This window comes from Parus major, chromosome 11, assembly GCF_001522545.3.
Source record: "Parus major isolate Abel chromosome 11, Parus_major1.1, whole genome shotgun sequence".
NCBI lineage: Eukaryota > Metazoa > Chordata > Aves > Passeriformes > Paridae > Parus > Parus major.
In genome coordinates this window covers 3,362,631-3,375,794 of record NC_031780.1, presented here as the reverse complement: position 1 = coordinate 3,375,794, position 13,164 = coordinate 3,362,631, and the positions used below count along the sequence as shown (strand labels likewise).

The 13,164-nt window shown below is 42.2% G+C and overlaps 1 long non-coding RNA gene across 1 annotated transcript; it reads right to left on the bottom strand.

Moving 5' to 3' along the window:
- Nucleotides 1–4,707: 4,707 nt before the first annotated feature.
- On the bottom strand, nt 4,708–8,286 carry LOC117245007. The gene is made up of 2 exons (XR_004499088.1): nt 8,249–8,286; nt 4,708–5,793 (listed from the first exon to the last, which is right to left on the bottom strand). It is a non-coding gene; the product is annotated as an uncharacterized LOC117245007 (long non-coding RNA).
- Between the last annotated feature and the right edge of the window lie 4,878 nt (nt 8,287–13,164).

Sequence of the window (13,164 nt, the reverse complement as noted above, 5' to 3'; positions counted from 1 at the left end):
TGAAGCAAATCCTTCTCTGAATAATTAGGGAAGACCCAAAATCTCAGTCTGAATGCCTGGACTGGGCAACAGAAAATGTCTTAAATAAAATGCCATGTAGGCTCCTGAAGGAAAAGGAGTTTTTCCAGTGAAGTTGCTCTTCTCCCCCAAAAGTTTTCCCCTCCTCCAGGTTTGGCTGGGTGTAAGCAGGATAAGATGGGGTTTGAGAGGATGGTTTTTGCCCTTGGCTCTGTGAGAAGACACATTGCTGCTGTAAAAGCAACACCCCCTACTCTCTATTAAGCATCACAAACAGCACTCAGAGCATTCACTTCTCTCATTTGGGCTTTAAAACCTCTTACCTGGAGCTTAAATGACAGATCCTCCTGTTTCTGCAGCGCTTTCTTCCTGGTCTCTTTCAATAATTCATGTTCATCTACACCTCATTCCCGAGCTCCTTTTCATTGCTCCTTTGATAAACAACGAGACATGAAAGGTACAGGAGATGCTGAGATACGACCGTGGCTCCAAACACTCCTGGCGTTGGAGGGAAATAACTTCATTACCACTCTTATTGCTTGCCTGGGAAACATCCAGGCAGTGCCTGACATAGAAATGTGTGGCAGCAAGCGAGGCAGAGGAGGGCTCGTGGTGTCTGCAGGATTTCTTCGTGCACTCCAGCCAGAATTTTCACAGTTCATTTTAACCATTTTGCATGGAAAAACACAGTAAACTTGTCCAAGACCCCCTTTGCTTAAAGCAAGGATAAATTACCATGCTATTTGTTTTTATCCTCAGTAATGTTTAGACATTAGTAATGTTTAGACATTTAGACCTCTCAGACACAGGCTGCAGAAACCCCAAGTCCCTGGGAATTTTACATTAATGCATACATTTTGTTCGCAGTCTGTTCCCAGAACAAATTCTGTCTCCAAGATGTCACTGTTTAGAACTTTCCTTTTTAGCAGTGATGTGGAAGGACTTCAGTAAATGGCAGCACTTGGCACAGCTCCATCTCACTGAACAGAGACTAATTTGAATTTTATTCATTCCAGACTATTTATTTCGATAGCAGAGAACAAGAAACTACTTAGAGGGTGATAGAGATCTCTCCTGTTGCTTGTCCTTCCCTTCTGGGTATTCAGCTGGTCAAAAGGGCCTGTCTTTCAACCCTAATGACCTCCAATAAATAACTCAATGGCCCAGCCCAGGCTTTGTGTGTGGGTGTCGATTTTCTTTCTAGTAATCTGCTGAAGGGATTAGAAATAGGAAAAGATTTTGATTGGAATGAAATCACCCAAATTGCCCTAAGCCCCTAAAGCAGTACAGGCAGCAGAAGTAGCAGTGAGCTTTCCCTGGTGCCGTTCTTGGTGGAGTCCTTCAAGACAACCCTGGATGAGTCTCCATCACCCTCCACGCTCTGATTGCTGCTGGGGTTTGTTGGAATAGTTTTGCACTATTTCTGCTGCAATTCTTCTTTTCAGAGGGATTTCCCCCAGCCTGTTTCCCCCCTCCAGAGGCCATCTCAGTGTATGGGGCCACAGTGATGGAACCAAGCAATAAAGTGAATATTTTCTTTGTTAGGTGACAGCACAGGCTGCTATTGCTTGTACTCTCCTCTTTTACTGAAAACCTTGTAAAATCAATGCAGAAGCTTCCTCCTCTCACCTGTAAATGCCTCAAGGTTTGAAAATAGACCATCAGGTGAAAGCAGGGAGAGTGTTTGGGGTGATGTGATCTACACACAAGACCAGAGGGTACCCCCGGGGCCCTCAGCCCACTCTGAACAATGACTAAGGAAAATGCTCTTTGCTGCTTCCCTCCCTGCGTGGGCTCAGAGGCAGAACTGCTGCTGGTCCTGAGGCTGCTGCTCTCCTCCAGCTCGGGGGAAGCAGAGAAAAGCAGCTAAATCATCTATTTCTGCCTTGTCAACAGAATTGATCAAAAAGTTCAGGCAGAGTTCAGTGAGAGCGAGAGCTGAGGGACCCAAGGGCAAGGAGGGCGTAGCTTGGACTCTCAGTTCTTCATTACTGACCATAGAAGAGGGAAGGAACTAAAGCTGATTAAAAAAATAAGAAGTGCTATAATGTTTTCCTGGGTTTAGGATGAGATCTTAATTTTAAGAGAAGGCTTTCTGAAGCTTTGGTTCCCAACATGTTTTTTGCTGGCTGCAGGGCTTTGGGAGGACTGGTGCATTCCAGATTCACATTCTGGTAGTGCTCTTAATTATTATCCTGTTACAGAAGTGTTATTTATTATTATTTAGTGCAATTTTTATCATGTGAGGTGATGTTAGCACATAACTTATATTGCACCTCAGAAGTGTTTCAGGACACTGGGATACAACTGTAGCACATCTCCCTTGCTGGGGACTTTCTGAGATGTTTTTGATTATCATTTCCAGCAAAAACCCGATGTTTTCTTGCTTTGATATTTCCCAGAGATCAATGCTGGCTCTCTGGTGTCAGAGACAAGATTGTCTTCCCTTTAATTGGTCATTGTGGTGCTGCAGCAGAGCTTAACAATCCAAGGAATAGACTGGAAGTCTATTATATATGTATAATAAATATATATAGATAAGAAAGGCTATTTTATATATATTTGTATATAACATATATCTATCTAGAGCACCTCTTGTTGGGTGCACACACAGGACAAGCAGATGGTTGTTGTCTTGGAAAGTTCACCATGGAAATAGATGAGGCAGACTAAGTCAGGCTCTGTGCCATATGATAATATTTCCCATTTTCAAGGCAAACCTTGGTCTGTGGTTTTGCTGAGAGGCTCTGGGGTGAATCCCCATAATTGCCATTAATTGGCCAATTTCCTGATACACAGAATGGAAGGGCCAAGCCCTGTTTTCCTCCATCCCAGGGTAATTCTGTTCATTCCAGTCCCCTGCACGGTGCCTGTGTGAGCAGAAAGCGCTGGCATGAGCAAGGCAAGGCAGGATCTGCCAGCACTGGCTGGAAAAAAGGCAGGCTCCTGTGCTTCCAGGCACCAAGGAGGGATGTCCCAGGCTCCAGGGAGGCAATGCTGAGCTGCAGATCACGTACAGAAAAGAAGTGTCAGCATCAGTCCTGTCTTCAACTCCGAATTCAGCCCCAGCACTAAAACTCCTTGGCTGATATTAACACATCTTAAGCTACCGAGTCCTTTGAATTGTAATTCCTTCCAGAAGCTATTTGCAATGGGCTTAGCTGGCTAATGGTTATATGTTTGAACTTCATCCTTCCATAATAAATTCCACTGCTAATTCCTCGCTTTCCTGAAGCTTTGTTCTGCCAGATTCACACCGTGTGTCTCTCCTGGGATGCCTTCAGAGTGAGAGCAGGCTGCTGATTTGCAGTCAGAAGCCACACACCTCTATAAAAGATCCAAAATACCTTGTTTTGGAAAGATTTTCATTTCATTATATTTGCAGCTCTAATAAAAAGCTGGGTGCAACACTTACTGCTTGTTCAATAAGTGTTCTGATTTTCTGTGCCAGTCGATGGAACCTGGAGGGGATTTGTTACGAGGGGCGAGTTCTTCTAGCTGGAGGTGCAATCTGGAGGTGCAATCACTCCCATATCCTTTCATTTCCACTAAATTCAGGGTTTTCCATATCAATTTTTAACAGCTGATCCCAGGCATGCAGAATGCTGATTTCCTTCCTTTGTGATGCCCAGCAGGGTTTGAGCAGCCCCAGCCGTGTTCCTGAGCTGGAGATTGTCCCTGCTCACACCCTGCAAGGGATGAGGGACATCTGTCCCAATATCAGCAAATATTCTTTTATCCTGATACATTTGGCAATGGTTTGCTTTGTTTGGGCTGACTTCAAGGCAGAAATAGACCTTATCCATCCCTTTGATTTTACTAAGGGCTATCCTCTGGTGTGAGTGTGGATTCTTCAAAAACACAGCCTCATGACTGACCCACCAAAGAGGCTGAAATCACAAGAAAGCCCTAAAAAGTTCCAGTTGGTTTGTGATTAGCATTTTTTAATTATTAGGTGATGTTTTTTATGCAGAAGCCGTAACCAGCTCCGTTATCTGCCTCACTATTCAATGCATAATTGACAGCAAAGTGATTTTATCAGTGTTCTTTGTAACATCTCTTTCAGATAAAGACAAGAGAAAAAAAAATCTGAATTAATTTGTGGATAGATTCACTTTGAAAATACATGAGACTATTCCCATAGTTCCATTTTCTGAAAGCAGTTCCATGCTGTGCTGTTTATTTTTCCTGTATTTCTGATATCTTGGCATTTAGAATTTAGTTTTTTATGGGATGGAAGTGCTTTAGTACCTGTATCTGTAAGGAATAAACCCAGGTGAGTGTTTGAAGTTGCAGAGTTTGGAATATCTGGTCCATGCTGGAGGTAAAATGCAGACACATGTTAAAGGATACTCAGCCTTCTTTGAGGTTTTGTTTGGCCATTTCTGATTTTTAGATGTTAATTTCTTGGTCATGTCTACCTGGGACTATTTCAGATGGTGTTAACTAATTGACCTTTAATTTTTTGTCTATTCATCTGTCTTTTTACCTAAACAAAAACATGATTTCTGTCAGTTCCTGACTCTGACACACTGCCTAAAAGAGTGAGTTGTAACTTTTTGGAATAATTTCCATTTGTAACTTCATTTCTGCATCTGATTTTATCCCCTGAAGAACAAAGCTATTATATTCCATGGGACCACACCAGCAAAAAGAGATTGAAGTGAGTAGAAAATCAGGCCAGGGATCTGGAAACATTTTTATTGCATTGACACATTTTGATTTAATGTTCTTTTTTTTAAACGATTCGCTTATGCAAAATATCATTTCTGCAAAACAAATGGAATCATCACATTTATGAATGGAAGAAGACACTGCTGTCAACCTTAATATTCTTCATTGCTTCCTCTTTTTTCAGCCTTGTCCCACTCTTGATAATATTATTTTTAAGGAAAGATTGTTTTTAATTTATCTTATCTGTTGTTAAAATTGATGCTGGGCAATTTTAACCCATGGCAGATACCTCAGTCTTTAAGAGGAGGAAAGCTGGGCTCGTAAATGACCTAATCCAGTGAGTTATCCCACAGGAACCAAGTGGGAATGTTTCCAAAGGGATGGGGAGCAATCAGCGCTGAGCCTCAGCACTCATCCCCACTTGGGTCAGCCACGGCTGGCAGGAGGGACCCCTCCTCTCTTTGGAAAAGCACAAAAAAAGGGTTCAGAAATGTGAAGTCACCTCAAATCCCTGTTAAAACCCCTCCTATTTAGTGCATTTCCCTTTTTCCTTTGGAATTAGTGGGATTCCCATGACAAAAATAGTTTTACTCATTGGCAAATCTTGGTGTTGCTCAGTTTTCGCAACTTTTCTCCTCTGACATTTAACGAAGGAAAACACTTCTCATCCCAAAGACAGTTTAGCCTCCCTCTAATATACAGCCCTGCTGCTGTAAAATATATTATTAATGCTTTAATCAAGCAGCAGTGCTTTGATTAATGTCTTCTCCTGGGTCACGAGCAGCGAGAGAGCATCATTAGCCCCAGAGGCTGAGCCACGGCAGCAGAGGAGCTCGGAGTCTGTCATCAAGGAGCTCATCTTGAGCCGCTGGTGTCATGTTTGGAGTCACCTGGCTGGTGTTGTTTGCCTCCAGATGATCCCTCCCTTCCTCCCCTGGTGTCCCTCCTGCCCTGGGGAAACCCGAGCCCGGGGCTCCCATCCCAAAGGTGTCGGATCACGGCTCCTCCACCTGCGGGAGAGCAGCTCTGGGGCTGGAGAGCCAAAAATACAGCCCGAGGAAACACCCAGACAAGAGCTGGTCAGGAATTGAGGTGTTGTTCCTGCAAAAAGAATAAAAGGAAAAGCAAGAATGAAGTTTATTGCTGTGTAGTCCAGTAAAAAGCTGTGTTCATCTGAAGGTTTTGCCCAGCCCAAGCAGGACTGCAGCACATGAGAGCCTCGAGGGACGGGCTGCTATTCCAACCACGGATATTGCCACCCTCTGAAGGGGCATTTTCCAAGGCTCCAGAGAAGAGGAAAACATCCCTGGAGCACTCACTCTGATTTATAGAATAAATCCTTATAGAAATCAGAGATTTCTAGTGCTGCTGGCAGTCTCAGGAGCAGCAGAATTGGGGAATCACAGGATTGGTGAGGTTGGGAAACACCTCCAAGTTCATCAAGTCCAGCTGTCAAGCCAGCACTGAGCCCTGTCCTCAGGGGCCACATCCACATGTTAACTGGCAAAGATCATTTTTAAACTGAGTGGGGAATTTGACAAATACTCATATTTATGTCATTTCAAAAACTTTTTATTTTCATGCAGTGTATATGCAGAGGGTGATATATAAAGAACATTTCCTTGCTGCCATTTATGTAAAGATCACTTTCATGCATGTTTGATAAGAAGTTTTCTTTGCCTCTACTATATAGCACCACATAACTTCATTTTCTTAATTCTTATTGCTTGTATTGGACATCATTGTGTTTGTAAATGAATATACTTGTGCATACCTACTCCAGGATATGGATGTGTCAAAAATGGTGAATGAGGAATGATTTTGAGAAATATGAGGGGGAAAAAATCACTGTTCTGGTTCCTCTAAGAAATTTTTGGGCTCTCACTAGGCAGGAACAGGGAATTTTCTCTTTAACATTGATTTGCAAACTGCAGAAATCATTTTCTGCATCACATTTCAGCTAGAATTTCCTTTAAAGGGGTTCTGCACGCTCCACATTATTTTCTGCTTCAATACAGTTATTTTGAGAGAATTCATGCTCTTTTATTAACTAGAGAAATCAGGGGGCAGCTGTTTCACTGGTGGATTATTCACTTTATTCATCTTGTCTGACCCAAAGGGTTGATCTGGATGTGGGCTCGGAGCTCACAGGCAACAAATTCCAGGCTCAGCCCTAAATTTTGTCCTTTCTTTAACTCAGAGTTCCAAGTTCCGTGCAAACTGAGGTGTGAACTGGGCTGGTTTAGAGGTGTTAACACCAGCCCAGTGGTGTTGGCCAGTGTTAATGACTGCTGCAGTAATTATCTTATGAAACAGGCAGATTAGGCTCTCAGATGCAGAGCTCTGCCGTGTGGGTGACACTGCCAGATTGGGCTCACATGAAGCGTTTTGCCCAAGGAAATGTGAGCAAGGAGAGTTGTATAACCCAGCTTCTCACCCCCCTGCCTTTCCATGGATCACCTTCCTAGAAAATCCTAAAAAAAAAGGAAATTATTTCAGGAATTTCACCACTTGGGGTAACTTGCTCCTGGTGAGCTCAGATTCTAAGAATTGTACTTTTCAGCCATTCTGGAGAATAATTTACTCTTGTTTGGTTCTTCCCTCTGAGCTCTGAATTCTTGCTGCTGATCACAGCACAACGAGTGACCACACAAATTTTGGAGACTGCAGTAAAGTGACCTGGTGCTGTGGTTGCAGCTGCAGCAAGGGGAATAAAACCTTGAAGAGTTAAAAGGTTAAAGTCCCTCATCCACCCAGGATTGTGGAAAAGAGAATGGGAGAAAGAAATAAGGAACAAAACCTTGTGTTTAAAGGCCTTATACAGGAGTGAAATCCCTCAAATGTGCCCCATATATTAATTCAGAATCACTCATGTGGCTGGAAATGAAAGAAATGCTCCATTTGTTCTGAATGCTTTGGGTTTGCATTTAAAAGTAAAATTGCCAAGGCTCTAGAGGGGTGTTATCTGTTGGGGTTTTTTTTGCCTTTATGTTTGCAGAGTTGGATAAACTTTATCACTTTAGTTTTATAGCATATCTGGAAGATGTTTGCTCATGTGTTCTCTATATTCAGTTTATCAACATCAACATTTTTTCATGGATTTTTCATGGATTTGTAGATAATTCTGGCTCTGTCTGGAAAACATAAATGCCAACTGGTAAAAATCAAGTGTGAGAGGAGATCTGGATGTCTCAGCAAACAAATATCTATAAAGAAGAGGTGATTTCAACTCAATCTAATGGTTTTTAAAACACATTTCATGAAGTGTTTCCTGTTGAAAGGCCAGCCCAAAAAGGTTTGAGAACTTTTCTTTTATGAGGGAGGTGCAGTTCCCTCCTTAAGACCTGAGACCCTGTGAGTTACTTGTGATTTCTTGTTGTCATTCCTTTGCAATAAATTAATCACTGCTTCAGTGGTAATGCTTTGAATAAACATTATAATTTTTAAATAAAATAATCACTTTAATTAAAAAAATAATTAATAATAATAATAATAATAATAAAATTCAACTTTAAAAGCTTAACTTTGATGAAGCTGCAATTTCCTAAACACTCACCTGTGTTTGCTGAGCACAAGTTTTTTCCTCTTTCGCTGTGTTTCTGTTTTTCAGTTTGTTAGAACTCTTTTTTTCCTTTTTTTTTTTCTTTTTGTGAATGTAGAAGTATCCAGGCCAGCAGGGTGGAAGAATTTAAATATTTAGCATCATGAATATTTTATTATCCTGAGGATTATATTTGTGCCTGAAAAGAGAGAAAAGGAACATGCACTTCTGCCCATCTCTCAGACTGCCCCCATCAGCCACAGACTTGCTGAGCCAAAAAAGTCACATTTTTGAGATGATACTGCTGGGTGCTGTTTGTTTAAGTGGCAGGAGTTTTTTAAGATAATGTGACAAAGTTTGTGTCACATTTGTGAGGGTGTGTTTGTGTTTTTTAAAGCACACAGCCAGTAAAACCGACAGCAAACTTTTATTGACTTCAGGCCCACTGAGGAGCAGGAGGTGACTTTGTGGTGCTGCTTGGAGGGATTTTCTTGGCCAGGGCTCAACCTCACTCTGTACTTGTGTTTTTGCTTAAAATGTTTGGAAAACCATCCACTCCCAGCAGAGCTGGCAGCAGCCACTTCACCAGGTCCAAGAAAGGTTTTTGGTGTGTTCCTCCTGCTCCATCCTTGTCAGGGACCTCTCTGGAGAACCCTGAGCTCACTGTGGTCACCAGAGGTGTGAGCCAGCAGGATCCAGCACTGAACAAAACAAAACACATTTTGGAGGAATTTTAAAACATTCTCAGTGCTTTTTTTTTATTATGTACCTTTTGCAGCCACCTCTCTTTAAGACTCCAGGAAAATTGTTCACAGGTTTTAGGTTTGTAACAAATCCTGAAACTTCTTTATTTAATAGTAACATTTTTAAAAGGTCACCTGTATATTATCATTGAAAGAAAGAGTAAAGTTTATTGCTGTGTAGTCCAGTAAAAAGCTGTGTTCATCTGAAGGTTTTGCCCAGCCCAAGCAGGACTGCAGCACATGAGAGCCTCGAGGGACGGGCTGCTATTCCAACCACGGATATTGCCACCCTCTGAAGGGGCGTTTTCCAAGGCTCCAGAGAAGAGGAAAACATCCCTGGGGCACTCACTCTGATTTATAGAATAAATCCTTATAGAAATCAGAGATTTCTAGTGCTGCTGGCAGTCTCAGGAGCAGCAGAATTGGGGAATCACAGGATTGGTGATGTTGGGAAACACCTCCAAGTTCATCAAGTCCAGCTGTCAAGCCAGCACTGAGCCCTGTCCTCAGGGGCCACATCCACATGTTAACTGGACATTTTCAGGAATGGTGACTCCACCACTGCCCTGGGCAGCCAGTTCTAATGCTTGATAACCTTTTCCTGGAAGAATTTCTTTTCAAATATTTCAAATATTTTCAAATCTAAACCTCCTCTGGCCCAACCTGAGGCCATTTCCTCCAGCCCTTGGGAGAACAGTGAGTGAGGCAGAAGTAAATTAATCCAAATAATCTCTTTGACAAGTTCAGCAAGCTGGTACCACTGTCATCTCCCTTTTACAAAAAGTGGCATAATGAAACCCAGTTTCTGCTCTGACTTGAGAGCTCTGAGCAGTGTTGCAATACATTTTTATGGCAGCTATTACACCCAGCCTGTGCAATACCTCTAAAATATATTTTATTTCTTAGTGCTGGCTTTTGTTTGAAACCAGGGGAAGGGCTTATATTTGGAACCATTATTGTGCTCTTATCTGTGAAGGAAAAGGGAAAAGCAGATTACCTTAGCAATGGAAGCAGGGAAGAAGAAATGCACTGTGAAGTGTGGACACGATTTTCTGAGCCTGAGAGAGTTTTCAGCCTGTCAGTGGCTGATCTGTTTCCCAAAGGAAAGTCTTTTGGGAAACTTTTCTCTCTCAAGGACTGTTTATTGTAAATAGGTTTTGGTTCCCAAAGCAATGTTGTACAGATGTTCTGAGTGTGTTTTTCTCTTGTTTCACCAGTGGGGTGAGGGAGGTGGTGTTCCTTTTACCAATCATGTTAACCTGTATTGGAACACCTTATAAAGGGGGGCTGAAAGCCCCGAAATAAAGGCTCCTGCCTCCTTGGGATGAAAACTTTGGCTGTTGTTATCAAAGCCATGCTTCTGTTTCATGTCCTCTAGCCACAGTCAAGAGCTCAAGCTTGTCCAGGAGTGTGCAGGGCAGGGAGGTGTCTCAGGTTACCTCTGTGATCTCCCGACACCTGACACGAGCAGGGCTCTCACTGAGCACAGGGAAACTGATCCCTGCCTTTCCCTGCCCTGCCACAGCCCCCTGCCATAATTAAACATAATCAGCAGAGCATTTGCTCCTGGGCCAGGGGATGATGGAGGTGCCCAGGCACCCCTCTGCAGCCCAGTTTATCCTCAGGCAGTGCTTGCTGGGGGTTTGGAGTGGAGCTGTGTGACTCCGGCTACTGTAAGAAATATAATTGCATCTGGTACCTGCTTATGCACTCCCTTAACTCTCATCAGGCTTCTCAGAGGGCACTGAGCAACAATTTCCTCTCAAACACGTGGTGTTCTTACAGCAAACTGGAGTTCAGGCACTTAAAATACAGGCTGTAGGGGTGTACCCCAGGTTTGGGACTATTCTATCCATCCATGCTGCTCTGGCCTTAAAAACTCTGCATTCTGAAAGAGCAGCTGAGAAACTTCAGCCTATTCTGTCACCTCCTCTAGTCCTCAATGTGTATATAAATAAATAGAAATAGAAATAGAAAAATACAAATAATACAAATAATACAGATAATACAAATAATACAAATAATACAAATAATACAAATAATACAAATAATACAAATAATACAAATAATACAAATAATATAAATATAAATATAAATATAAATATAAATATAAATATAAATATAAATATAATATAAATAAAAATATAAATATCAAATAAACATAATATAACTATAACTATAACTATAAATATAAATATAAATATAAATATAAAATAAATATAATATGATATAATATAACTATAACTATAACTATAAATATATAAAAATTTAAATATCGATATAAATATAAATAGTATAATTATAAATATAAATATAAATATTATAAATATAAATATAAATAGATACCAGAATCTTTTATAAGCCAAGGGATCTATAGCACCTATTCAGATCTGTGTAAGGGGCTTACAAACATGTTTTCAGCAGGCTTGTGGCCACCCAGAGCATTGACTGCTCTCACTGTGATGAATTTTCTCACTTTTCTAAAGCTCCCACTGGATTTTGTCTATCCATATTAAGTAATGGCCTTGTAAAATAGAAAGAAAAAAAACAACAGATAGATCAGGAGTATATTGTTTGTCCTGGTGATGTGCTCCAAATTTCAAAAATAAGTGGTTTTTTTCTCCCTCCTTTAGACATCCTTCTAAAATAAATGACATAATGGAGCAACAAAAATACCTAGATTTTAATTTCAGCCCGATGTGAGCACCTCAGAGGGACAGAACAAGGGGAATGGGATGAATTTTGAAATGCCAGCAGCCTGGCAAGAAGCCACATCATAAGCTACACACTGGCAAAAAAACCTGCATGTGCTGGGAAACTCGTGCCTGTGTTGTGGTTGTTTTCATGAGGATGGAGCACAGCGTGACTGTGGGGGTTTATAAACAGCAGTGGGACTGAAAATCATTTGTGGGTTGGAGTAAGAAGGAGAAAAGTCTAATTGTAAAACATTTTGGGTTCAGACTGTCCCACAGACCTCTGGGTACCTGACAGTTTGTCACCAATATTTTTATGGAATGGGGGGAGGAGGTACTCAAAGCCTGATTTGACATTAATTACTTGCTTGAGGAACAGGGGAGTGGCTGACACAAGCCATCTATCCCCTGTGGCTGGGAGAGACTCCTTGGGAGAAACTGCTGCCTTTGAGCAGCCACAGAACCTTTGTGGAGGGGCTGCAGAGATCTTCCAGCTGCAAAAAATAGGGATGGGAATCATTTCCAGAGGCCACACACTGCCCCCAAAGCAGGATTAAAACACTTTTATCCCACTCCTAGCAGATATTTGTCTCAGTTACTCCCCTTGCTGCCCATTCCCTCTCTCCTGCCACGAGGGATGATTGAGAACATCCCATATCCACAAATAGATCCATTCCTGTGCTGCCAGGGCTGAACTCTCTTTAGCAAGAGAGCAACAAGAAGTTGTCAGGTTTTTTTCCAGTTTTCAAACTCCCTTCTGCCATTCTCACCCTTGTCCAGTGGCTATGGAGAAGTGCAAGGAGCAGAGCAGTCAGGAAAATCACGCTGTGTTTTACAGCTTAATAACTGCCTTTAGTGTCTAGAATGCCTGCCTAGATGGTTTCCAGCTCTCCCACCACCTTTATTACTCTCTGCATGTTTCAAGAGACTCTCTACAGCATTCTTTACACCCTTGGGCTGCAGGTACCAAAGTAATTCATGGGGTTGCGCAGGACCCTTGCAGGCTGGGGACACAACACCAGAGCCTTACCCTGCTCTGTCAGGGCTGGTGGAAATTCTGGTGTCAGCTGAGGGAAGGATCAGTCCCTCCAGGAATCCACAACAGTTCAGGCACCCCAAATCCTGCTGAGCCTGCAGAGCAGGGGCTGCCTGGCACAATGTGCTCCCGTGGCTGGCAATAATTCCCAACACAGAATGGCTGGCAGGAAAAGGCCGGGATTGGAAATGATCTTTATCAAATTAACTGAGAATGTGCATTGTGGCTGTATCTGGGAACACCCTCAGGGCTGCTCTCAGCTCTCACTCTCCCAGCCTCAAAGACATGGCCCTGCACATTGCTGCCAATATTCCATATATATGGAAATGTTGTATGTATGATGTTGTATGGAAAACAACATCAAGCAACAGTCGCTCCCTCACGTGTCAGCACCACCTTAATGTGAGCCCTGGAGCGAGGTTTAGGGTCCTCCTGGCTGGAATTTCAGCACAGGAACTT